This window comes from Rhipicephalus sanguineus, unplaced genomic scaffold (genome assembly GCF_013339695.2).
Source record: "Rhipicephalus sanguineus isolate Rsan-2018 unplaced genomic scaffold, BIME_Rsan_1.4 Seq609, whole genome shotgun sequence".
Taxonomy (NCBI): domain Eukaryota; kingdom Metazoa; phylum Arthropoda; class Arachnida; order Ixodida; family Ixodidae; genus Rhipicephalus; species Rhipicephalus sanguineus.
In genome coordinates this window covers 114,722-140,549 of record NW_023615617.1, presented here as the reverse complement: position 1 = coordinate 140,549, position 25,828 = coordinate 114,722, and the positions used below count along the sequence as shown (strand labels likewise).

Here is a 25,828-nt window from a genome sequence, read left to right as displayed (position 1 = left end):
GATTTGCACGGCTATCAAGGCTTCGATGACAGGACGTGGTCTCAGAACTGAGTCACTGGGCGCCTAGATTTCGCGAACGGCTCGTGGTGACGTACTATATCGCGATGAAAAGAAACGCGAACTGCGTAAAGCGTGGCTTCGGAGCAGTCGAACTTCAGCATGCTTTCAAATATTGCTGGGCGAATCTGTGCTTTCGGCCGGCGTCACAGTAGCGCTAGAATATTGCTCCGGCTGGCGCTGTCGCATTGCGTGTGTGTTCCGAGTGCAAGGCATGACTGGTAGATGATAACCATAAAAATATGAAGGACAGGTTTCCTGCCATCATTTTTTAGCAGCTAGCAGTCACTGTTTCTCTTCGCTTCTTGTAGCAACGCCGAATATGCAAAACGAAATCTTATGTCTCTCAGTGTACCGTTGGTACCGTCACCGCGCGCCTCACGAAGTAATCGGCAGACTAAGTCGCTTCAAATACTGAAGTGTCGACATGATGCTTTAGGCTACACTGTACTCTAGGCGATCAGCACTTGATAAACGATGCCCAATGGCAACAGCTGACTGCGTTAGCCCACCTACCTACAAAACAGTGCCGCACAGTTTGTCTGCATTGCTGAATAACACGGCCGGTGACAGCACAGCATGATTGACCTAGCAACGGATGAACGGCCGCTACGTGTTCGCACTTTGCGAAAAACCTGCAGTGCAGGAGCATTGGCCATCGGAGACCACAGGCTTAGTAAAAACACTTCGCAGCCGCACGGGGATTTTTTGTGCGTCCGGACATTCACACGAACTGTGCAACATTTATTTCATCGTCAACCTTACCCTTCGCGACAAGCACAATGGGGTACTCGGTTGCAAGGACACTTTCACCCTTGAACACCACGTTTTGACATCGCAAACTAGGAAATGCAGTACTTCCAACAGCAACGCAAAAATCCGCAGAACATCAACTCTGCCGCACATCATTTTCTCGCGGCTGCTATGTTTGCCTGCTGTTACTGTAACCTGTAACCATGACTGTAACCTTTCGCAGCGCCCCTGGATTTAAGGTAGTTGCGATATGTCAGTAACAAAATACATTAAATAAATCGTCAAACACGTTTTGTTTAATATTTTTGTAGGTTTAACACATTATAAAGTAATAATCTGTCTATTTGAGTTGTTTTAAGTTAACTTTAAAGAGGTGACGTCACTTCCGTGCGGTGCAGGAGCCACTTCTGTGTGGGAACGGCTCCTGCACCGCGCGGCGCACGAGACGCTGCCTATGCTTATACCACCCGGTGCCAGAACCAATTCAAGCATCTTCCATATGGCTTCTCCAATGTGCCAGCTACCATTCATACTTATGGACAGCATTCTCGGGCATTTAAGTTACTCTGGCCATGGCATTCATTTACCAAAAGGCATCATTGTATACGCTCAGACATTTTCAGAACACCAAAAATAAATGAATAACCTTGTGAGCATTCCAGGACACTCACTTTTGCATCCCAAGTCTTTCAAGCTTTCCTAGTGTATTGGTTTTTCTGAAGTAACTAATAGCGGTTTGAGGAAAGACGTACCGTAAAAACCCGCGTATAGCCCGGTGTTTTTTCTAGATTTTAGGGTGCGAAATTTCGGCCCCGTACTATATGCGGGTCCCAAGAATTTTCGGCCCAAATTCAGTTTCGGTTTCGGCATAGCGCGGTGCGGTGCTATCATCATCATCAGCTGTCTGCGCGCTTCTGCGCTAGGTAGTGTTAGCGGCGTTAGTCTTAACTGGTCAGTTGGTCAGTGGCCTTTGCTTCAACTTGGTGCCCATAACGACGGCCTCGATTTTGCTCCTGTGATTTTACGCCATGTCAGGACCGCGCAGGCAGTACTCTGCTGCTTTTAAAAGAAAAGTTATCGCTGCTGCCGAAACCATCGGCAACTGTGCCGCGGAGCGGCAGCGGCGGCAGTTCGGAGTCAACGAGCGGAGCATTCGCGGTTGGCGGAAGCAGAAGGAAGCCCTCTTTGCATGCAGCGGCCAGCGAAAAAGTTTCCGCGGACCAAAAAATGCAGCATTTCCTGACGTGGAACGAGAACTCACAGACTTTGTGCGGGAGCAGCGAGCTGCACATCTCGCTGTCAACACACGAGCTGCTACAAGCGAGGCAAGGGAGATCGCTCGAGACAAAGGCATTTCAGCCGGAGGATTTCAAAGCGAGCAAGCATTGGGTGTCTCGCTTCATGCGCCGCGCTGGGTTCTCCCTACGTCGGCGTACGTCGATCCCAGAAGCTACCAGGAGCTACGAAGAGCACCTCGTGGCTTTTCAAAGGTACAGTATGGTCCACTCTTAGAGGGAACACGCGAGCGCGTGGCCGGCTGTCCGCGGAGCGCTAACTGCTGGCGAGATTTGTAAATGCAGCGCAAGCTTATAGATTCATTACGGCGTTCGGGTGCGCGCAGCTCTTACAAGTGTATGCGCATGCGCCGCATTTACAAATCTCGCCGCTAGTCAGCGCCGCGCGGGCTGTCAGCCACGCGCTCGCGTGTTCCCTAAGAGTGGACCGTACTGTACATAATTGCGTTGCGAAAGGCAGTCCCCTTTCAGCTGGGCCAGATCGGCAACGCGGATCAGACGCCGGTCTACCTGGATATGCCCTCGGCGCTGACGGTGCATCAAAAAGGCTCCAGGCAAGTTATCGTGCGGTCGACTGGAAACGAAAAAACGCGGGTGACTGTAATGTTATCCTGCACGGCTGACGGTCGCAAGCTGCCACCCTACGTGGTGTTCAAACGAAAGACGCTGCCGAAGGGGGAGAAGTTCCCGAAAAATGTCGTCGTCCGCTGCCAGGACAAGGGGTGGATGGACGAATCGTTAGTCCTTGACTGGATAAAGTCCGTGTGGTGTCGACGGCCCGGAGCACTGCTGGGGCTCCCTTCGATGCTTGTGCTCGACGCGTTTCGGTGTCACCTGGCCGACTCCGTAAAGCGACTGCTGCGCGACTCCCGCACCGAGCTCGTCGTCATCCCGGGAGGGATGACATCACAGCTGCAGCCGCTTGATGTGTGCCTTAATAAGCCATTTAAGGACCATGTCAAGCGCCTGTACGTGGAGTGGATGAGGTCCGGAGAACCAGAAGTGACCCCTGCCGGACGGCTGAAACGGGCCTCGCCAGCGATGCTCTGCTCGTGGATAGTCGAGGCTTGGGCTGCATTCCAGAGGCGCTCGTTTGCCGCGCCTTCAAAAAGTGCTCCATCTCCAACGCGCTTGATGGCACTGAGGATGATGTGCTGTGGGAGAACATTTCCGACAAGGGAGCTTCGGAAGAGAGTGCGTCCGACGACGACGATGAATGAAATGTCAATAAATGCATTTTTTCCATTTTCCTCGGACTATATTCGGGTGAAAACTTTTTTTCTCACGTTTGCTATCCCCGAATTACACCCCGGACTATATGCGGGTCCGAGCTATATGCGGGTTTTTACGTATTTCTGCAACTCTTAAGGGGGGACGTGGCAATGGGAATGGTAAATTTGGTCAAAATGTTCAATTTTTCAATTAATTTTTTTCTGCAATCCTGAGACAATGTTTTATGTCATGGTGAAATATTAGACCAAAATAAGCAGTAGAAGTTGAAAAAAAAAGCAGTTTACTAGTGTGCTGTCATCAAAAACTATGAGAAAACTGGGCTTTAGAAAATGCAAATCTGCAGTTTTCCCTTGACAGAGTGCCACCATATTGGCATCATCATAAAGAGGACAGCTCAAGATACTGACAAAAAATGAGTTTCTCCAATGAAAAATTAAACCAGCTTCCTTCTGAGTTCCATTTTCTCAGCTTTTAGCTCAATTTTCTTCGAGCTTCATTTTCTCAGCTTTCATTTTTTCAACAGTTGCTGTCAGTTATCCCTGTGCCACCTTCACAACAAATAAAGATATAACCATTCCGTTTTCTGCAATTAGATCCTGAGACATTGGTGAGTGCCATAAAGCTGTCCATATTTGTCTGCACACCAGACAGATTTTTATAATTGGCTTTTTGTAAAAGTTGTTAGACAATATGTACAAGAAATTTCAAGAATTTTTGTGTGTGCTTACATGAATATTAAAAAATAAACCAATAGCTTTACGGCACATAATGTGCCCTTGTGAATATCCTTAAGCAAAAATCTTGACGAACTTATGTCTAATTCATTAATTAATTTTGGGATGACAATGAAAGTCTATCAAGTGTTGTAACTCAAACTACAAAAGATGGCTCAAAACCGATTTCAGTTATGATATCAGCACAACATATCACATCTGCACGCCAAATTTCATCACTTTATCTCCATAAACAACAAAGACAATTTTCATTGCCACGTCCCCCCATAAGGGAGCACGGTGCAGTCATTGGGGGAAGGGGAGTGAAATATGAGTACAAAGGAGGTCACTTTCTTTAAAAAAAGAAGAGTACCCACAACACCGAGCACCAGGCCTGGGGTACTTCTCTCCCAGTCAAAAAAACCAGTGGGTGCCCAGCACTGGGAATCGAACCCAGTAACTGCCACATTGCAGGTGGACGCCCAAACCACTTGAGCAATGTTGCAGTTGGGTCATAAAAGGCACGAGCCTTTATTCTCCCAAGCTAAATCTCTTGCCGGCATTCCTCCTCTGACAACAACCAAACAGCAATAACAGCTGCCCTTCATTATTTTCATTTCAGGTGTGGTTGCAGCTGTTTATTGGGAGATTTTAGGACACGCCCATTTAATCGGGACTGGTAAAAAACCTGGATTCTCGCATGCAAATCGCGAGTTGGCAGGCATAAAATTAACAGGGGAGCGTACTCCTGAAAAGGCAATTCACCTAAGAATAAGGATCAGCTGAAGTGCAGACGGTAGGCAGTCTCAAATCAAGACTGGAAACTTGCCACTTTCCCCAAAGCAAAAGGTGTACAATCATTGCATTCTGCTGGTATTAACATATTGGGCAGAAACTCTGAGGATAACAAATATGTGAAGGACCACGCAAAGTGCAACGGAACATAAAATGATGGGAAGACAGCGAAAGGGATCAGAACGAAAAGGGGTAGCCAATACTATTCTAGTACTACACATTAAAGGGGCCCTGCAACACTTTTCCAAGTAGCCATGGAATGGCTTCACTAAAGGAGCTTATTTCCTCACGAATCGACCACTGCAAAAATTTTTAGAATCAGTCCAGTACGAGCGGAGTTGCAAAGGTTTGTTGCACGCTGCAATTGCTTTCTCTCGTCCTCACGAAAGCACTAGAAGCTAAGCAGGGAGGGGTGGCATGGGGGAAGAGGCACATCACGCATGCCTCGTGACCTTGAGCACTTTCCTTTTTTCCTTGAATGCGCGGCATGCTTTCACTGCGATCGCCCGCGCGCACAGGCAAGTGACGGCCTCCTGCGGCGGCCGCAGTAACTACCGAACACGCCATGTTCAAATGAGCCAATGGCGTGGAACTTGTGCCAGTGACGCAGTGATTTTGAGTCAATAACACCATTAGTCAAGGAAAGAGAAAGCAATTTTTAGCTGACTGAGAATTTATTGTAAATCCCAGGCCACATGCAGCGCTATAATGTTTGGCTTGCATGTTCTCGGGAGCCTCAACTACCGATCAGCAGCGTTTTTTGACCATGCTCAAAAAGTGTTGCAGGGCCCCTTTAAGAGAAATAGTATTCACCAATGATTATGATGGCAGCGCTGAGCCCCTGCTTGAGCAGTTTATTTAGCAGTAGCTGCAGACAGAGCATTTACACTGGTTGCATTCAAACTGCGTTAACATGCAAAGTTCCACCAACAGTGCTTTGGAAGAATTGAATGGGTGAAAGTGCAAGGAGGCCGCACTTGCAGGAGTAGGAAAGGTCTGAAACGAGTCTGCTTACTCAAAGCAAGAACAGCACAAGCTGCTATGCTAGAGTGTACTCTAACCGACCCACTTTTTTCATCCTCCCCTGTGCCAATTGTCCATTCGTGGCAGAAGCCATACCAGGCACGAGTTACTGCGCTCTGCATTCCACAAACCGAGCTCTGTGCTTGCAGTCTTCCAAAGGCCGGTGCCAATCATTCGCTCATGGTAAAAGCTACAGCAGGCGTGATCTGCAATTCGCATTCACTGTTTGTCATCCTCCCCTGTGCCATCAGTTCGTCGTTAGAGCAAATGTGAAACCCACAAGCAGGCACACAACAGCTGTGCAAAAAATGTAGCTGGTCAGGTCACGTAACACATAGGACAGATAACTGGTGGTCAGTTATAGCGACAGAATTGGTTCCAAAGGATGGGAAATGCAGCTGAGGACAGCAGAAAGTTGGATGGAGCGACGAAATTGTAAAATTTGCAGGCATAAAATGAAATAAGCTTGCATCAGACACTGTTGTATATTATTGGAGATCATTGGGAGATGCATTCGTCCTACTGTAGACAAAAAGGACTATGTGCCAACTTGCACAAAGTGCAAACAATTTCGCAGATGTTAATTCAGTAGCAGATAAAGAATAAAAAATAAAATTTAACAAAGCTTATGCGTCTGATGCAATGATATGTCTTTACAGTGAGTGCACAAGGAGCGGCTTTTCCAAACAAGTTGGGCCCGTATTCTCAAATGACCGCAGAAGGCGATAGTATCGCATTTGGTGACTTAGATTCTGATGCGTTCAATAACTGAAGAAACATTAGCCTGTGACATCATTGTTGCACTGGCCGTTGGTGGTACGAATGTCTCACAACACAGGAGTGAGTGTACCGCACGAGCGCAGAGCGACCAGAGTGCAGCGTTTGCGAGCGTACGCTGGCTTCTACGCAGTGGCCAGGCTTGGCTGTGGCTACTTGAAAATAGGACATGTTGAAAGTGCTTTCAACGTTTTCTTGTGCAATTGTTTAATGCACAGTATAATATTTAAACATTACAACTTTTTATGAAATGTATTTTCATTGAAAGTTTAACACTGTGTACTCAGAGTTCAGCTATATTGTGCCGCGGCAGCGACATCGTCTCAACACGTTGCCGGCGCGCGATAAAGCAGGCAAGCATTCACGGTTCATGTTCCTGGAAGTGAACGTTCAAACCACGAAAAAACACGCGCTCGCAAACGAGCGCTGAAAACACCCCAAGGTAATGCTTGCTGAAAGCTTCAGCGTAAAAAATGCTACGCACATCCACAGAGGATTGAATACTAGAAGCTACCGTCTATGTCACTGAAATTCTAGACTTCACCACCAACCGACGGTGATAAGGTGTGTGTTTATTCCAGGCATGTCAGGAGTGCTACAGAGCACAGTCACGTCGACGGAAATACTAGATGGCACCCTCATTTTTCCGGTTTTGCTCCATAGCCATCAGCGCACACCAAAGGTGATAGTTTTGCGATCGTTTGAGAATATGGCCCCTGGAAACGAAATGGCGAATCATAGCACAACTCTGCCTTTTTAGGTAGCATACAAAGAAAGGATAGTCTTGGTACCTCTTCAACCACCATGTTCCCTAGCGAGCACGTGCAGTCATTCTTGCTGTGCTCGATGTGCAAGAATGACTGCACAGTGCGTTATGTCCGGCACAAGAATTCGTGCCCCAAAGCAGACAATTAATCACACAGCCTTGTACTGCTAAGGCACTCTTTATTTGTTGTCCTTATAAAAACAAAATAAAATATAAAATAACTTAAGAAAAACAAAAAATTTAATGTTTCTTAACAATCTAGACTCTGACAATCCATTAACATCACCCTGGCATCTTCATTATTGCACGTGGCTTCCTTTCTTTTCGGTGCCTTTCTTCCCTTTGCACCACTTGGCAGAACAAGGAGAATGGCTGGATGGCACTTGGGTGAGCAGAATTCAGTCTTGCCTTGTCTCATGCTTGATGAACTTGCCTTGTGGGTGCCTGCGCCACATTGGTCGGGGCGGGCCCCGGCGGTTCCATCTAGGCCGAGCTGCAATGAAACCAACAATACTGATGAAAGTGCACGTCTCATAGGGGCAGCACAGCTTTCCCTGTTTCCCACAGGAGGTTGAAAGCCAAGTAGTTGGGAAGAACACAGAATAATTCATTGTGATCGAAATTTGAAGTCTGTTTATGCAAGGTTCATTCCAGCAGTGTACTACATGTATAGCAAAAATTTATGCAAGTCATTTTCTCGCCTATCCCCTTTTTTGAAGCACACCTCGCACTACATTAAAAACGTGCTACAAAGCCAGATTTCCTTCAGCAACCACCTTGCTTGACAGCTAGCACCTACATGACACACACAAAAAAGGAGGAAACAATAAGAAAAAAGCTAATCCTAGACTTCATGTGACATCCCATCCACAAAGCGGTATTCGTTGCATACTATCACGACAACCACAGTGATCGTCACTTTGAGGCATCTTGCACTCCCCCTTTTACATGAAATGGGAATTTTACTAAATGCACAAAGACTGCGCATCCCTGCAAAAGCCACATAGAAAATGCCATTGCTACTCATGTAAAAAAAATACAGCAATTATCCTTTGCGGCTGCAAGGAACAGCTTGCAGCCACAAAGGATAATTGCTGTATTTTTTCCTCCACAAAACTTCACTAGTAATATGCTATGCTGCTTGCAAATGTTTGCAGGAAATATCAGTGATTCGTCACTAAGGCTTTCAGTCTGCTTGTACAGGGTCAGACAGATTCAGAAGCACATCAGTATTAAAGCGCTTATACCAGACATCATCAGGCATCACATAAAGTAATGTCAACCATAAAAGTTTACGGACCACGCGAGCGCATGCTCAACTGCCTGTCTGCGCCACCTACCATCGACTGCAGCACTGGGCCAGAAATGTGCCTTTTCGTTATGCGCCGACATATCAATTTCCTACTGCCACGCAGCGTATTGTTAGTTCATTGTTTTCACGCAAAGCGTTTATCTGCAGTATTGGACGCGAGGACATATCATGGCGCCGCCATGCAGAGGCATTCCTGTGATGTGCAAGGTTGGATTGTTCTGTCAGCCCTTTCCTGCACAGCCCGCAGCCGCTTTCGCGTCTTTTTGTAGCGTTAGCTACACTGGCCTAGCCGAGCCAGTTCCGCGTGGCTCCTCAAGAGCCGTGCTGCGCACGCGCGAGGATTAGTGATGTCACACAGCTGGCGCATCGGAGCCGGCACCTCCCGCTGGTGTGCGCCTTCCAGAGGAGTGACGTTGTAGCCGAGGTATATGTACTGGCACTGGCGCGCGCGCAGTTATTTGCCTTCGCTGTGCAGTTGCCGTCTAACACTGCACTGGAGCCGCTTGATAGTGCCTACCATACTGGCGTTTACCAGTATGGTTTAGCCACGGAGAAGGAGAGCGCAAATGCTGCTCAACGGCGCAAAAAAGCGGAGAAGCTTAACTCATCGGATCCCGAAGTAGTTGCCTGGCAAAATAAATATACATGTGCCACATAAGGGGAGATGCTACTCGAAAAAGATTTTTTTTTATTTCTTGACTTAGAACTTTGAAATTTTAGGTAATAGTAGAGTTTGTGATGCTGATTTCAAAACTGTAATTAGTTTTCTGATAAATGTAATAGTTCCAGAGTTACTACAACTTTGACAACAAAATATTGGGTTTTTTGCACACTTTTAAGCTTATTAAAAATTTTCACACAGAATCCTAAGATGACTCATTTTGCTGCACATGAGCAGTACAGTACTGAAAAGTACCTCAAATGTCTTCTTAACTTGCTATCTTTTTTAAAAAAAATCTAGGGTCCCAAATGTATATTTTACATCTCCCCTATCGGCATATCAAGTTATGAAACCAAAAATATGTAATGTGTAGTGCAACTTTATATAGATATCTGTATTTTAGAGTGGCTGAAGAATCTCTGTGCCAAAAGTGCATGAAAGTTTGTGCACAACATGTCAGAATTGCCTCAGAATGGAAATTGAGAAAAAACGCATTTGAAAGTTATAAACCTGTGTATTTTTCAATATACAGTGTGATTAGCATGAAACTTTGTGAGAGCATTGAACAATCCACACTCTAAACAGCGAGTGCACTTAAAAACCTCCTGCTCCATATGTTAATCCTTCCCAGCCTTAAGTTAGCCATAAAGATGCACTCTCTTCACCATGTGGCAATGATAAGCCCATGCCTCAGCTGTTTTGCATGCAGACAGACACTGTATTGGTTCGCTTCTGGTCATGTAAGTGGCCCAGGGTGACAAGTTCTTCAGGTGGCAGTATATCAAGATCTTGAAGGATGTGCTCAAAGTTTGAATATCCCTTAGTGAACAATGAGGTAGCCATTGTTGCAGCGTCCACAGCTGTACAGGATCGGAGCTTTATCTTTGGACATAGAAGCCAGACCTCGCTGTTGAGCAAGTCCACAACACCTTGCATCGTTCCTTGTTGACAGTGAACCAAGTGCTTTTCATCTGTGAGGTGCCTATGTAATGGATGTACAGGCAATGCCCGTTCATTAGTCAGGGTTAGAGTGCAATCTGGTACGAACTCCCAAAGAGCTCTGGCTTGCCTGTGCTTACGCCAGGAAGTCGCTCCTTCTGAACAGAATTGGTGACTTCCTGTCACGTTGCTAGAATTAAAGTAGGATGCTCGCCTGGCAAAATACATTTCCTGGACATTTCATGTGGGTGGTTATTGCAATTTCGTAGCAATATTGCAGCTCTTGTGTTGCATCATTTTTCAACTTATCTCCATGTGGACGTGGTAATGGCAGTTTATGGAGTGCCGTGCCTTGGTGCTTTGCCACATGGTTCATGCTTTGCTCTTAACCACATCAACTTGCCATACAATGTGGCCTCAGCCCCTGTTGTGGCTGAGGCCAGAGTGACATTGCCTGATTAAAATAGATTTTTCAACAATTTCTAATCTGAATTCCACCTTGATACTCGGAGAAATAAAAGTTTAATGACCAAACTAATTTTACAAGTGAAATGTCAAAAGTGACAATTTTCAGAAAAAAGGCCATTTTTCGAGTAGCATCTCCCCATAATATGTATACCATGTGTGTGTCATTGGAGTAGCAGTAAGCATGATAATCAAGCTAATCCTAGACAATCAGGAAAGCTAAGAACAATCAGCTGAACCTTTGCTAACGCTACGTTATCCTGGCATAGCCGAGCTAAGCCATTGCAACATTTTCTATTCATGTACTTCACTTCGACGAAATCAGTGAAATACTGCTGCGGCTTCGTTACTGACTGTAGGAAATGCTAAAACAACTGCTCCAAAAAAAAATTTTACGCTCCTCATAATGCCTCGGGCAACGCTCGACTGCCGGCGTCGTCTGCTATGGCCACATATACTATATGGAAGCCACGGGGGCCAAGTGCGCTGCTTTTGTAAAAGGTAACGAGCCATTCTGTGTCGAATTGAAGCATGAAATGGGCTTTACATGCATGCTTGCGGCAAAGAAACATTTTTGCTGCAAGAAGTGTATGCAACCGTGCAACTTTATTGATTGTAGGTTCGCATCTGAAAAACTGGCCACGGTTGACACGACAAGCCTGCACAAATTTGCATTCTTCGCTGTTTAGCACATGTAGCCCTATGAAGCACAACGCAAGCAGATTCTCTACTTTGTGGGCAGCAACCCAGCATGCTTAGAGCTGCATGCAGCCGCAATCTTTCCTATATGATTGGAGGCAAACACAAGAGAGCCATGTGCATGTGCGTGCCTTATTCAGAGTTGTAGCTAAACAACATTTCACATGAGCACTGGTTTCTCTGCGGCACAATCTTAATATTTATCTGTTGCTCCTTGTTGCGCAAATTTTCTATGGTTGTCACACGGTGCACTTTCAATCGCCATCGAGCCACACGAGGACGAAAATTTTCTATGATTAGCAGAGTTCTGCAGCTGCTACAAAGGGGCCAATCGCAATAGGAAAATATGGTCCCGATCTGGCTCGATTGCGATAGCAAATGCACCGTGTGCCAGCCGGCCATTTACTTTGCGCACTTGAATGAGCATGCTGCAAAGTGCTGCTTACAGTGATCTAAATGATGATTTTACGTTTCTGTGAAAATACCAGCATTTACAGCTTCATTGATAAGCAGTATGACATTACGCGGCTGCTGTTAGAAGGTGAATCAGTGTTTGAAGCTGGCCATTTTTTCGCCTGCAGCTTAAAACAACAAAGAAGAACAAGTGACACTGGCTATGGGCTCATTCTACAGACAATCTACAAGCCAGGGACCCCATGAGCTGAAGTCGAGAGTCAGACAGAAACCCGTGTGGTCAAGAAAACACAATGACAACTGAAATGGACACCCGGGAAGGGGAGAGGGGGCAGACTGTGGTGGAAGTTACCTCGGCAAGACAGGCAACTTTCAGCAAAGACTCGAGCAGCACATGCATGTTGCAAGAAAGAAGGTTTTATCTAATGCGCTAGCCGAACATGCAGAAGCAACTGGCAGTGAAATATACTGGGATCGGGCAAAGATAACTGAAGGAAAAGAACTGGACTTGTCTGCTTTATCAGTGATGGAAGCGACATTTTGCTTTTTGGAGCAGATTCTGGAGCAGAAAAAATGCTTTTAGAGCAGCAATCGGTGTTTTTGGAGCTGATGGCAAGATATTCTGTGCAATGCCTGGAGTTTAAAGCATCATTGAAGCATTTCATAAACAATATTTATTATTAAGTATATTGCACATACAATAGTCAGTGCTAATTGCAAGAAACATAATTAAGCAGATGGATGGTCACTGAAAACTGCCAGTACTTGTGGCATAAATTATATAAAAGCGATAAAGCCGAACACCAAATGATAAAAGTAACCACAATCACGTATGACCATCACCAAAGAAGCAGTTTATAAATGGTACGAGATCAAAGCAATCTTATTTTCATACTTCACCAAAATAGCCTGCACTAAAAAAAAAAGCAACTCAATGAGCTAGTTATGCACTTAAAATGCCTGTTCTTGTGGCATAAATGAGGTCAAGCTCGCACATCACATTTGTAACAGCGGCAGTTATTAATCAGTATGATATTGAACTAATCTCGCACACATTTCACCAAAATAGTCTGCTTGTCAGGTACAAATATACTGCTAAATGAGACATATATTGACAATGCTATTATGCAGCTAGTATACATGCGCCATACTAGGATGATAGTATACAGCTTGTTTTTGGTTAGGCTCGCTGGATGATCACACTGTTAAAGTTCATTGTTTTCAGCTTCCCAGTGCCATTTCGGAGCAGGTTCGGAGCAGTTACTAACAAGAATTACAGTTTGGAGCAGCATGGAGCAGCACTTCCATTACTGCTTTATCTTGAATCTCTGACAATCCAGAGAACAACACACATGCTTAAATGTAATGACTGCAACTTCCCACACGTGTACGTATGTTGCCAAGTCATATTTTAAAACGTACATAACCGGACTGTTTGCGCTACAGTGTACTAGAATAGGGGTAGTGGGCTCAGACATGCGCCGCCTGAGGCACCTCATGTTGCCTCCGAGTGATGGCGCCACAAGCATTTCCTCTTGAAAGGCTGTGCGGTTTTCACGAGTTTCGCGGCTACGCTAGGCGGGCGTTGTGGGTTATTTTAGCGGACTGTGTAACTATAAACAAGGTCTTGCTATCCATACGGTTGGAATTGTGTCCATACGCACTCGCTTTCCTCATTAAATACAAAAGAAGCACGCTTCCGCTGTGATTGCAGCGCTAACTCGACTCGAGAGATGTCGGGTGCCTCCCCGATAGCAGCGATCAAGTGATGGCTCGTCACCAAAGTAATTAGCTTATAGTTTAGACCAGCGCGATGTTTGCACCTGTTTTTACGCGTAGCTCTATCAGGCATTTTCAAATGCTGTATGCGCCTCGAACGCACGCTCCACTCCTGCCAAGCGTTGGCGGTCACCGTTGGTCCAAGCCGACGGAACTCGCCAGTCAAGTTGCGTAAGACTGTGCGCTTTTCGCGTAAGAAAATGCTTTACATGCGCGTGAAAGTGCACATTGCCAGAAAGAAAATGAAAGGCATCTACAACGACCGTTTTATTTCTGGGAAATCACTACCTTGAAACTTCAAACAAGCACAATTCCAGCTGTTTAAGTAGAAAATTATTACATTCGAGCAGATTTTTCGTGAGGGCACATTGCTTTCTGTAAACATCAGTCACTTTATTTTTCAATCTGATTGTTTACTTTGCACAATTTATTATGAGCAGCACTGGCATAAAATTATCACAACATCTACACAATGCAACAACCATCTAAGAACTGGTTAGGTTCAAGAAATATACAAGCTCGTTTGCGTTCAAAAGTGTGCGGCATACATAACGTCAACTTTTCTTCAATACTATTTACATCACAAAAACATACTACAACATCTCGTTGTATCTGCGTGGTGCGCTGTCGTCAATCGGGTCATTTCGGCGCGCGTCTGCCGCAGTTCGACGTTTGCTGCTGGTCGTTTGGTCACCTTCTGTAGCTTTCTTTTGGTCCTGGGTTTGGGATCTTTTGCTGAGGTACGCGGGGAGACTCGAAGGATCGTCGTACAGCGTCTTCAGACAGCGTTGGCCTTCCACGAGGTATGCGTACCTCCTTGTCGTCAATGATATAAATATAGTCCCCGAATACAAATGCGGCTCGAAATGCAATTCGCACACTGCACACGTTTCGTGAAGCTTCTTATCCTCGCAGTGCAGGTTCCCCTCCCACTGTCTTCTTCTTGCTCTTGTCTTGAGGGACGTTGAAAAGGGACGCCTCGGCCAACACCACCTTAACTATTCACAAGGCCTGTTCATACCCCTCTCTCCAGACGGCATACGTCACGCTAGTTGTCCTACTGTCCAGTGGCCGAGGACGCGTCGCTGAGGTGTAGGTGTTGGTGACCCCCGCACTTTTTTTACCCCCGAACGGCGGACAAGCCACGACAGGTTTGCCTTTCTTCGCTACCTGCTTCGCTGGTTAGACTGCGTTAGCCTTGGTGCTGCATCTCACTGCTCTGAGTCTTCGTCTGTTGCCACGTGTCTATTTATTGGTGTTGCATTTGTGAGTATGTGATTACACCTCGATCAGTGCGACATGGGACGTTGTTGTGTTCCCGGATGCCGCGGCAATTATGACAGTGGTCCGAAGTGCGTGTTTTCGCATTCCCCAAGGATGAAGCTCCGAAGAAGTCTTGGATAAAAGCCAATCCGCGAAAGGATTCACACCAAGCATACACTCCAAGGTGAGAAACTGCTGAAATTTGCTCTTTACCGGCTCTATCGCATTACTGGTGTTCTTTCTCTGTTACTGTTGAACGAGCGAGTATCGTGTGCGGTGATGGTAGTTTTGTCGCGCTTCAGTAGGGCAGTGCGGTAAAATAGAGCAGAAATACTCAGGGTCGTGTCAAAGTTCCCATTAGCTCGTTTCGTAAGAAAGTAATTAAGTCTGTGTTATGCTTGGCGCAGGCTGCGAACTCCACTTCCTCGAGGCTGACTTCATCAGAAGCTGTCACATTTCGACGCAGCGTCGGAAGGACTTTGCAGCAGCATACTCTTTCTGAAGGCAGGAACATAGATGTGGAAGCTAACACAATGAATGGCAGCTTGTCAAGAGGAAGCTTAAAGCTTCCGCAGCCGTGTACTGTGCACATGATGCTGGTGGCAACGCTTGTTTTTGAAAGCTCACCAAGGCAGAAAATGCAAAGGCGTTCCTCACGTCGAACAACCAACGAGGCATTGTCAGCTCCATTTCCACATCACAGCTAGAAATGTTGAGCTAAGAGACTTGCGAAAATGGCCATACCTCTGAGACTATCGTGCGGATTGTAGTGCGTGTTGCAACAAATGTCGCTTTGAACAACTTTTGTAGACTTCGAAACGACACCATCCAAAGTTGTAACTTGATTCATGGCTGCGCTAAAAACACTGATAATAAAAGAGACGTACACAGGACGGGCGAGACGTCCTGTGTACGTCTCTTCTGTTGTCCGTGTTTTTAGCGCAGCCATGAATCAAGTTACAAATTTGCACCAACTGGCCCAAATGAAAGCATTACTGCACCATCCAAAGCACCGCACAAAAAAATGCTGCTGACAGAAAAATCAAAACCTTGAACAAGGAATGAGGTAGGACGGTTTTAGCCTTTCGTCCTAATAAACCACTTCTACAAATCCATGTCTGATTCTTGTTACAGTGCGATGCCTGTAAGGTGTAAAGGCAAGCGTAAACAAATGCAGACCGCGCAGGAACAAAAAAGAAACACCGGCTTTCAGTAAGTGCCCATAGCAGATATAACGAGAACGAGTGGAGACGACGGACGGGGTGCGTGCAGGTGGGCAACTAGCGTGACGTCACGCTCTCTCTGGAGGGGCCTTGTCAATAGTCTAGGTGGTGTTGCTTCGGCGCGCCTATCACACGGCTGTAACCAATCCGGCATCCCAGCGCGAAACAGTGATTGTGCCGCTCAGTAGGCATACTTGCTTAGCATGCCTTAGCACGGGCACGTCAGCAGAAAACGAAGACCGCGGTTTGTTGTTGATGCAAACCCTAACACAAAAACAAATCGCTTGCAGCCTCGTTTCAGGCACGTGCGCATCAAAAGCGGCAGCGGCAAAAGGATAGCGCGCAAATGTTCAAGAGGAAACTGCTGCAGCGCCCCTAGCGGCTCCCAGTACCGCGACACGAGCGCTTCAGAGCACCGCCTGCATGCATAGGGCACAGAGACACTACCCCCTTCTAGTACACTGCGTTTGCGCATTCATTCTTCCTTGTGAACAAGGCTCCCATGCAGGAGCCAAAACGTCCTGCTTTTTATGTGAACATTCGGGTCGTGTTCATTTTAACCCCATGGGCTTGAAATAACAAAAAACAGATGACAGTGGCATCATGCTCTTGCAGACGGGTAGTAAAGTGAAATCTCACGCCTAGCTCCTTCGCGTACGTAGCGCACTGTGGCACGGAGGAGAAAATGCCATGCCGCCGATAACTTTTACTGTACTTTTCCGGATGGTGCAGTCTCCAGGGGTCCGCACACATGAAGTGAGAGTAAAACACACTGTTCAAAAGAGAAACATCACCAAATCGCAGTTAAAATAACGCATTCAACCGTCTGCTTCCCTTCGCCAAAGCGAGGTGAGATCACGTGATCCAACCCTGCATGCACAGCAATTGCAGCGCCCGTGCCTCCAGTGGTGGGCCTCGCGCCCTATGCCTGTCACACTGCTGCTTTGATAGCAGAATCGCAGCTATCATGCATGCCTCGAATGGTGTATAGTTAAGTACAGTCAAACCTCGTTAATATGTACCCGCTTTCATTGTACCAACAGTTAAAACGTAGTTGCAACGAATCCCCGACCGAGTTTCAGAGCCTAATGCATTCGCTGACCGCTTATGCCATAGTGCTTCGCCCTACACCTACAGGTTAGTGCGTACCTTGCATACCGCAATAACGTTTTGTGCCATAAAATTTCACTGCGCCGCTAAACTTCCTGACGCCACAATGTGCCGCCAAAGGTTTTCCGTCTCTTCGAGAAGTGTGTAGATCGGTCGATCACTGATACCGACTTCCGCACGATTGCAGCGACGCCTTTGTGGGTAAGCATCGGGAAAGAATGAAGGTGACGCGGCAGCCACCGACGAGCACGCCAGCATGACTTGCTTGGGCACGCGTGCGCCGCAGCACTACTTTAAGCCTACTGCACGCTTTTAACAGGCGACAACCTGAACACGCTGGGCCACCTCACTGCCACTGCCGCCTCGTTGTGCGGGGCCGTGTTCAAGCCCGTGCCGCTTTGTAGAAACGAAAGCAGCTCGCTGTTGCGAAGTTGAGTTGCTGGACGCGGCGACGAGAACCTCCTTGCATTGACGCTTTCATGCTAAACGCATGCTTACGGTACAGCAAGAGTAGCGCTGTTGTAACCATACTGCACACTTTTACTGGGCGACCACCCAAACGCACTTTCTTCCACTGCCCGGACCACTAGAGCGTCGCGGAGTGCGCATCGCTTGCAGGAGGGTCGGCATCGCCGCATCTGTGCACTGTGGAGCGAAGTGGTCACAAAGAACACTCCCGACAAATGAGCGCGTGCGGTACAGCAAGCGGCCCGGCAGTGACGGCGTGAGCCGAGAAGGCGACGCACTGCATTCAACTAGCCAGGAGACGATAGGCTCCACGCAGTCGTACCGCGTTTTATAGAACTGTGTCAGTTTTGTTAAGTAGGAGATCGCAGTACAGAAGCGCACACATATATTCCGGAAAGCCGACACTGTCCGTACTGTCGCTATGTCAGTCGCTGCGTATACCGGGCCCTGTAATAGTTCCGAAATGCTCCTTGGCGTCGCCACCACGTGCTATCGGCACTATCGAACGGTCGTGCGAGAGTACCAAATCTTTCTCCACTTTGGCAAAAAGAAAGAAAAGGCTTTGAAGAGGGTACTTTAGGCAATATTTGCTGTGGCACTGTATTTATTTCTTTGCTGGCAGCGATGGCGTATGCGAGGAGAATCAAATTTTTACTTTGTGGTTAATACGTACTACCGTTTAGTGCGTAGTTATGTGGCGTTCCCGGCAGGTACGCATTAACGAGGTCCCACTGGAGATATCACTTTGTGAAAAAGATTGTGACTAATAAAAGTTACGCTGATAGACTGCTCTGGAGAAAAAAAAGCACATAGCCATGGCTGCCGAAGAGTATGTCTCGTCAAAAAGAGGAAGGTGGAAAATGCCTGCTTAACGAGAAAATAGCCAGGCCATCAATTAAGAAAGGGATGCATCTTGGGAGTAACGCTGCTGTCGATCACCACTGATGTAGAGCAAATGTCGTGAAGAGGCACTTGGTCATGCACTCGCGTGGTCCGTAAACTTTTGTGGTGGTTGATTGCGCATTTCCGCCAAGCTACACAGAAAAAATCAAAGTTATACCAGCTTGAATAGCAATAACTTGTGATATGAATGTGACGGCCCTGTCATGAGGTACTACACATGAAATGACTGCTAGATAAGTCAGTGATGACTGGATGTTACAGAAAGTTAGCAGCTAAGTAGTGTGGCATAATACAACGATGTCAGCAAGGAGAGGTTAGCAAGAGTGACAAACATGTTTAACTAGTGTAAATCCTGATGTCTCAAGCAGCACTGCATTCAGATAGCCAAAGTTTACAGCAGTGATAAAGATGCTTATTCTGTATTTTCATAACAGGTGGCAAAATCAGAGCTATCTAATGGCTGGAAACTGCAATAAAAGTTCAAATTTCTATAATTGTAATTAGCATGTAATTACAGTGAAACCTCGGTGATACGAATCTCAGGGGAACACCTAAAATGTTCGTATCATCCCAAATTCGTATCACCAGAAAGCATGGAAAATTATCACGCGACAAAACAAAGCTGGCGTACATTTTCATTTATTGTTTTTCAGGACCGCGCAACGTCAGGAAGAACCCTGAATGATTATCAGTTAAGTTTTTAGATGTCGGCAATCATACCAGCACTCGTAAATATACGGCCCCTACACGCGTATTTAATTAATGAACCAGGTGCGTTCTGACCCGTGACAGCAGTAGCCCCTTCCAAGTTTTAGTATGCTTTTTAGGGGCGAAGCTCCTTATAGCGGCACCCGTTCGTCCCCGTCGTAGTAGTGTGTAACCAGTCTTAAAAACGGAGGGGGCGTGCACACATGAATGTTCCCTAAAGACAATGCGCTGCGACAGTACGTGATATGTATCGCCCACACCTCTCCTACGGTCTCTGAGGCGATCTCTGAGGCCATGACGTGTCTCTGAAGGTTTATTCTGACCGTAAGAAAGGTGTTTTTCTTACACCGTGATATTAAAAATTTGGCGGTGCGGCGCGCATGCCCACGCTTGCGTTCCAACGCTCGCACGTGCTTGGTGCGTCTTCCGCGACAATGCGGACAGCACCCCTTCGTACCTGGGCGGTAGCGTACGTTCGTATCAAACGTCGCTGGGTGACAATCGGTTCGCAACAACCGTACTCCATTACAGTGCAGGCCTATGGGCCTAGGCCGGGACCAACGAAAAAGTCGTATCACACCAAAATTCGTATGAACTGTGATCGTATCGCCGAGGTTTCACTGTAGATATATTTATTCTGAAGTCAGTCATGTTCCATTTTCGCACTAAAAAAATCAAACCTTACTCTAAAAATGCATGTGCAATTTCTTTTTTCGCAGTATTCATTTTTAGCAAACAAAAATTACTTCCGACGTTGCTCCTGGAACGCGGCACACCAAGCGACTCGTCAAACATCGTAGTGCCTTCACCGAAGTGATCGGCTGCAGTCATACGCAGCACATCGAAGCTAAGCGAAGACACTGGATGAACTGAATATCCTGCATAGTCAATGCGATATTACATGGGTGAATATTAGAATTACAGCACTAGAGTGCTTATTTGGGCCAGTTGACATGTTCAACGATATGAGAAAACAGCGTGAAACACAGGACAGTGAGTGACAGACCAAGCGCTGTCTTACAACCAAGGTTTTATTCTGTACATGGAGGTGTATACAGTCGAACCCACTCATAACGATCCCAGATATAACGATTTATCGGTTATAACGACCATCTCTCTGTGCACTTAACATTTTCCTATGCTACCCATTGAAATTGCGTCCACATATAGCGAACATTTTTCAAAGCATCCTACTTTTACAACAAACACTTCAGACATGGTCGCGGTAAAAATGGCGTATACGAAGCGAAAAAAAGTTAAAGTAGGCCTTCTAAAGCATGAGAGGCGCGCGCTCGCGCATTCCCCGGTCCAGTTTACTCGGGACGAAGATACCCAAGATCGGCAAGCACCGCACGCGCTGCTTTCGGACGCTACGAGCGAGGTCGCTCGCTTTCCAGTCGTTTCTTCAGTGGCAGAATGGCAGTGGGGAATAAAAAAGAAATAGTAGGCAGCATGAAGCCTTGCAGTCAGCTTTCGCACGGCAACCTTTCCTGGCGCCGTTCTCTGCAGCTATGACTGCCTACGATGAACCCATGCCTTGGAACGCAAGAAGCCATAAAATGCAATAAGCTATGACCGCGATAACTTTTTGGCGCTTAAATGTTCACTGCGTCTACGTCACAATGTGCTGCAAAATGTCTCATCTTTTAGGTAACGGCAGGGACCGGCCGATCAAGGATTACGACTTCCACGCGATTGCGGCGATTCCTTCACGGATAAGCATCAGAAGAGAGCGAAGGCGATGTGGCGGCCGGCGATGAATGTGCCATTGTGTGCCACAGTCGCACTATCCCAAAGTGTGGAGCGCTATGAACTTGCCTTCGATTTCCAATCTGTTCTTTCAGCAAGACTTCACAGACCATTTCCGCAGTTTTACTGGCGAAGGCCGGCCTGGCCAAGGGCACATTGGAAGCAACATCATGAATCTGAAGCCCTAAAATTCCACAGTGCTTGTGGCATGACCCCACCAGCACCTCCAAGTGCACTACACCCATGGTTAGCGAACTCATTTTGCTCAGTGATCTGAACAGGGCACTGCACAAGACAGCAATTTTCAGCACTTTCAGATTACACAGTAAACTTGTAGGGTATTCCGAATTAACAGAGATGCAGTTACTATACGGAACTTTTTTTTTCAAACACTGTTATCTCCATTATCTTGAAAAGCTTTTGTGGCAAACTGAACATCTCTAAATCTGGACTGTGAAAATACTCTGATAGTTACTGACTTCCCCTTTTCAATCTCAGCCAAGCATACCTCAGCACTCTGCAGTGTGCTTATCAAGATAGTGTCTAAGATGAAGCATAGGAGCACAGCTAGTGCAGAACTTGTGTTCAAATACAGGCCCATGAAGAGACTATAACAGACCTTGAAGGATTTACTTATTCTGGCGAGATGTGCCAGAAAATGCATCATGTCCACCATGCTTTGCAAACGAATGGCATGGGACTTCCATAGCAGTGCAATGGCAATAGGGAATATCAAAATGCTTTGTGCTCTGGCAACACTGTGTCCGCTATCTTGCTGTTTAGGGCACAGTTGAGAAATTGTCTACTAGCGCTTCCATTATGAGAGGCTGAGTGGGAGACATTGCCACAACATTTCGGCAAAAAAAAAAAAGAATGAAGCAGTTTCCTTCGTTATCCTGTGCTAAGTGGTCAGGAGGCCTTACTGTGCTGTCACAAATTGAAGAGAACACATTTTCAGAGTTTTGCACACTCGAGAATTCATCTGGACGGCAGCTGCAAAAGGCATATTGCTTAGCAACCTAAACTGATGCCAAACCACCCGTTGCAATGTGCACTTCGAATACAAGGTAGGCATTCAAGGAAATGCTGGAGATTCGAGTGTCGAAGTTTTAATATAAGCTTGCATTGCAATACAATGACCCATGTTATTTACTTTTGCAATGATTACAGATTACAATAAACGCACATCAGATACGCAAACCACATGCGTGCTGTAGCCCTTTTGTTGAAACCACATTGTTTCTGCGCAACCTGCGCTGCACTCCTTTGCCTGCAAAACTGTCAGATGGATGCAGCTAAAGAAGCAACTGCATGCTTCATCTGGTTTCTAAAAAAGCAAGGCATGACATATGGCTGGTACACGGTAAAGAAAAAAAAAAGCCAACCAATGCTCTGTTCACTGCACAAACACTACTTATGATGTGTTGTCAATGTAATAGCATATCACATGGATTTCACATTGTCGTAACTACGGGAAGCATTTTTGTTGCAAGTAGAACTTTTTCATCGATTTCCTTTGGTATCTTCACATTCATCCAGCTTTGAACGTTTTTTGTCCACTTAGCGATGAGCAAGTCTCAGAAAAATCACTTGTGGCTTGGAATTTACATCGCAAGCTACTTATTTAGCCTGGTCTTCCCATTTCACCACTGCTACGCATGCACTGCTTTTGCAGGTGCACTTAGATTTCCAAGTGCAATGAAATTCTGTTTGGTCTCTCATGGCTGTCAACTAGGGGACAGTAGAAAGGTCGTGGTGAAACACAAATGCAGAGTTCAAGCATTTGAGGCACGGCACTAGAAGCCCTGAGAAGGATCAAGTCGACAACGACAGACACAATGTGGCTGACGTCGTGGCGTCAGTGTTGACCTGCTGCAATTATTCCAATTCAGCTGTTCCAATTTTCCACTCTGGAAATTTAGTATGTTGCGAGAACCACAGAGTTTCCTAAAATTAGCTAGAGGGGACTCTGGCGCTGCGATCGTTCAGCCACCATTGGAATGATGGGTAGTACACGGATTGCCTAGTCGTCGTACTTTCGGGCTTCGTACTTTCGGGCTTCGAACGCACTTGTGGCTTTGTTTATTGCATTGTTCTGGTTTTCTTTTGGATAAAAGAATGATTGTTGTGAACTTCGTGACCAGATTTGAATTGGTGAGCCTAAAAGAGTTAAAGTGGTGAAGTGGAACTGCTGACTTTTGCTGAACTTCGTTTTGCGACAAACCAGATGCAGGCGACATGGAGCCAAACAAAACCGAAAGAACGAAGTTTAGACAAATCCGTGTACTACCCATCATTTCCATGCTGGCTTAAGCGCCATGCGTTGCAGCTCCCATAGACACTAGCGCCAGAGTTCCCACCAGTGTATCTATATCAAACTATGGCGAGAACAATGCAGACATCATGAAAAGCAGTGTGGTACTTACCAGCAGCAAAGCTGAACTTGTAGTCTGTCCCGTCATGAGCAATAACTTCTTTAATGGCACTTATGGCACTTTCATGATCCTTGAATCTCAGCAGCACTTTCCTGAAAGAGAAAAAGGAGAAATAGATACATGTTCCTTTCTCTCTTTTACAGGCATGCAGAGCCAGTAACCAACAAATTGATTCTGACTTTTTATGGCACCACTAATCTGCCCTTAGATGGCATGCATAACAATGACCGAAAGTTCACACCTATCTAGGGCTCTCCATTCAATACTCCGGACTGTCTGCGCACAAAATTTATAAATGGCACCAGTGGTGGTAGCCAACTTACACCAGCACTGCCGTCAAAGATGTTTATTAAAGTCAGGGCTTCAAAAATTATGCATTTCTTAAATGCAGTAAAGGTGATGACAATGTTGCAGAAAGCTGCTGTAATCCAGCTCATACAGAATGGCATGTCACAGGTTGAGGTAGCCAGGGAATTCAGAATTTTGAAACGAATTACCTTTGACCACGTTAATGTGGCAAATATACCTGGAGCAGCTTAGAATTGTGCTATGGCCCAAGAAGACGAGCTTCCATGGCTACGCAGCACATTCCCATTTCTGGCAAACTACTGAAGCAAAAGGCCAAGACCCTTGCACTCTAGATGAAAATTGAAGACGTCAAGTGCAGTCTGGCTCCACAAGTTGAAAACATCATGAACCCAACTTGAAAGGTACCGTATTTTATTGCATAGTGATCGCACCCCTACATTTTGTAACTAAAATTTTTGCACCCTGTGCAATGATCACATTCACACTCCGAGTCAAATTTTTTAGAAAAAAAAATTGTGTTAATTATACGAGTAAATACAGTATTCGCAGTAGCTGTAAAGCTCTCCTGAAGCTGGAAAACTATTTGGCTAGTGAAAGCAAGAGCATGGGGTAACAGCTGAATGGCACCGCCTTCATTGCTACCCCTTTTCAACAATATTGTACGCAGATGTGCTGGAAAAACAGCCAGATACACTGTTGAAAACATAACTGTATGAAGTAAATTTCCACTGGTTATACATGTGCATTTTTCACCCGCTATGTTGTAACTGAGGTTAGGGTCATGCACAGTAAAATGTGCTACATATTAAAATTCACTACAGTGCACACGTATAAGCCACTATAAAGAATGGGAAAAAAAATCGGGCAGCACTTAACATGCAGACTTCACATGACGCGAGACTTTACACCAGTGGGAATGCTATGTGAAAGGGTGATTTCACTGTAGCATGTGCCATGCCACTGTAAAATTACCTTTTCGGGTAGGTTATAAGCAGAAAAATATTCATTTGTTTCAAATACTTTGAAAATTTCAAATAATAAAAGTGCAGCTGAAGCAAATACAGTAGTGAACCTCATTGATACGTTCCCGCTTAGTAAGATATCCCGGCTGCTACTTTTAGCCACCAAAGTGACGGGAACAGAGCGCTTGCCGCTTCTCGTTATTGGAAAGGTTCAAAAGACACGCTGCTTTAAGAACATCAACAATCTTCCCGTGGATTGCCGTGCCAACCGAAAAGCGCGGATGACGGGTGAAACTTTTGCGGACACTGCATCATGCGAGCTGCTGAGCACCTTGAAGGGCTCAGAAAAATTGTGTCCGCGCGAATATCTGCTCGAAAACAAACAAGCATCCGCGATTACTTTGTTAAGTAAAGGTATGTTGAAAAAAACTCGTGCATTTATTGTGTTTATTTCGACCATTCAATAATTCGGACATTCGGTTAATTCAGACATTTTTTCCGGTCCCTAGAAATCCGAATTAACGAGCTTTTACTGTACAGCTGTATGTAACAAGTTCTGGCTAATACGTTCCTGGAAAATACGATTATTCGGCAACAATGTTCAGCACCGCGGAAAACTGCGGTCGTATGATACGTTTTGTACTAGGAAACTCATTCAGGTGTGCAAAGAGCCCTCTCGTGTAGTAGTACTTGTGAAGCGCGAAGTGGCAGACAGCCGCCGCGCGACGGTGGCTTCTCCGCAATGCCTTTCCCCCCTCCACGCTTTCTCTGCTTTGCTCAATTGTCCCCTCCACGTCTCGCTCTCTGTCAACCACAAACCGACCCGAAGGCAGGCGGCGACGCTGGCCGTCAAAATCTTCAAACGGCTTTCAAAAAAAAAAAAAAAACATTTTCTGTAGCACTTCGCACGGTTTTGCTGAGCATTGTAAGTTCTTCATCTGTAGCACGGTACATTGATGCACACTCCTTCCACACGCTTCTGTTCAGACACCATGGCTACAACAACAGCCGGGGGAA

At 46.0% G+C, this 25,828-nt stretch overlaps 1 pseudogene; it reads right to left on the bottom strand.

Annotated features, from left to right (window-relative positions):
- Positions 1 to 7,557: 7,557 nt before the first annotated feature.
- LOC119377895 (uncharacterized) overlaps positions 7,558 to 25,828 on the bottom strand; it is a 30,021-nt pseudogene continuing 11,750 nt past the window's right edge.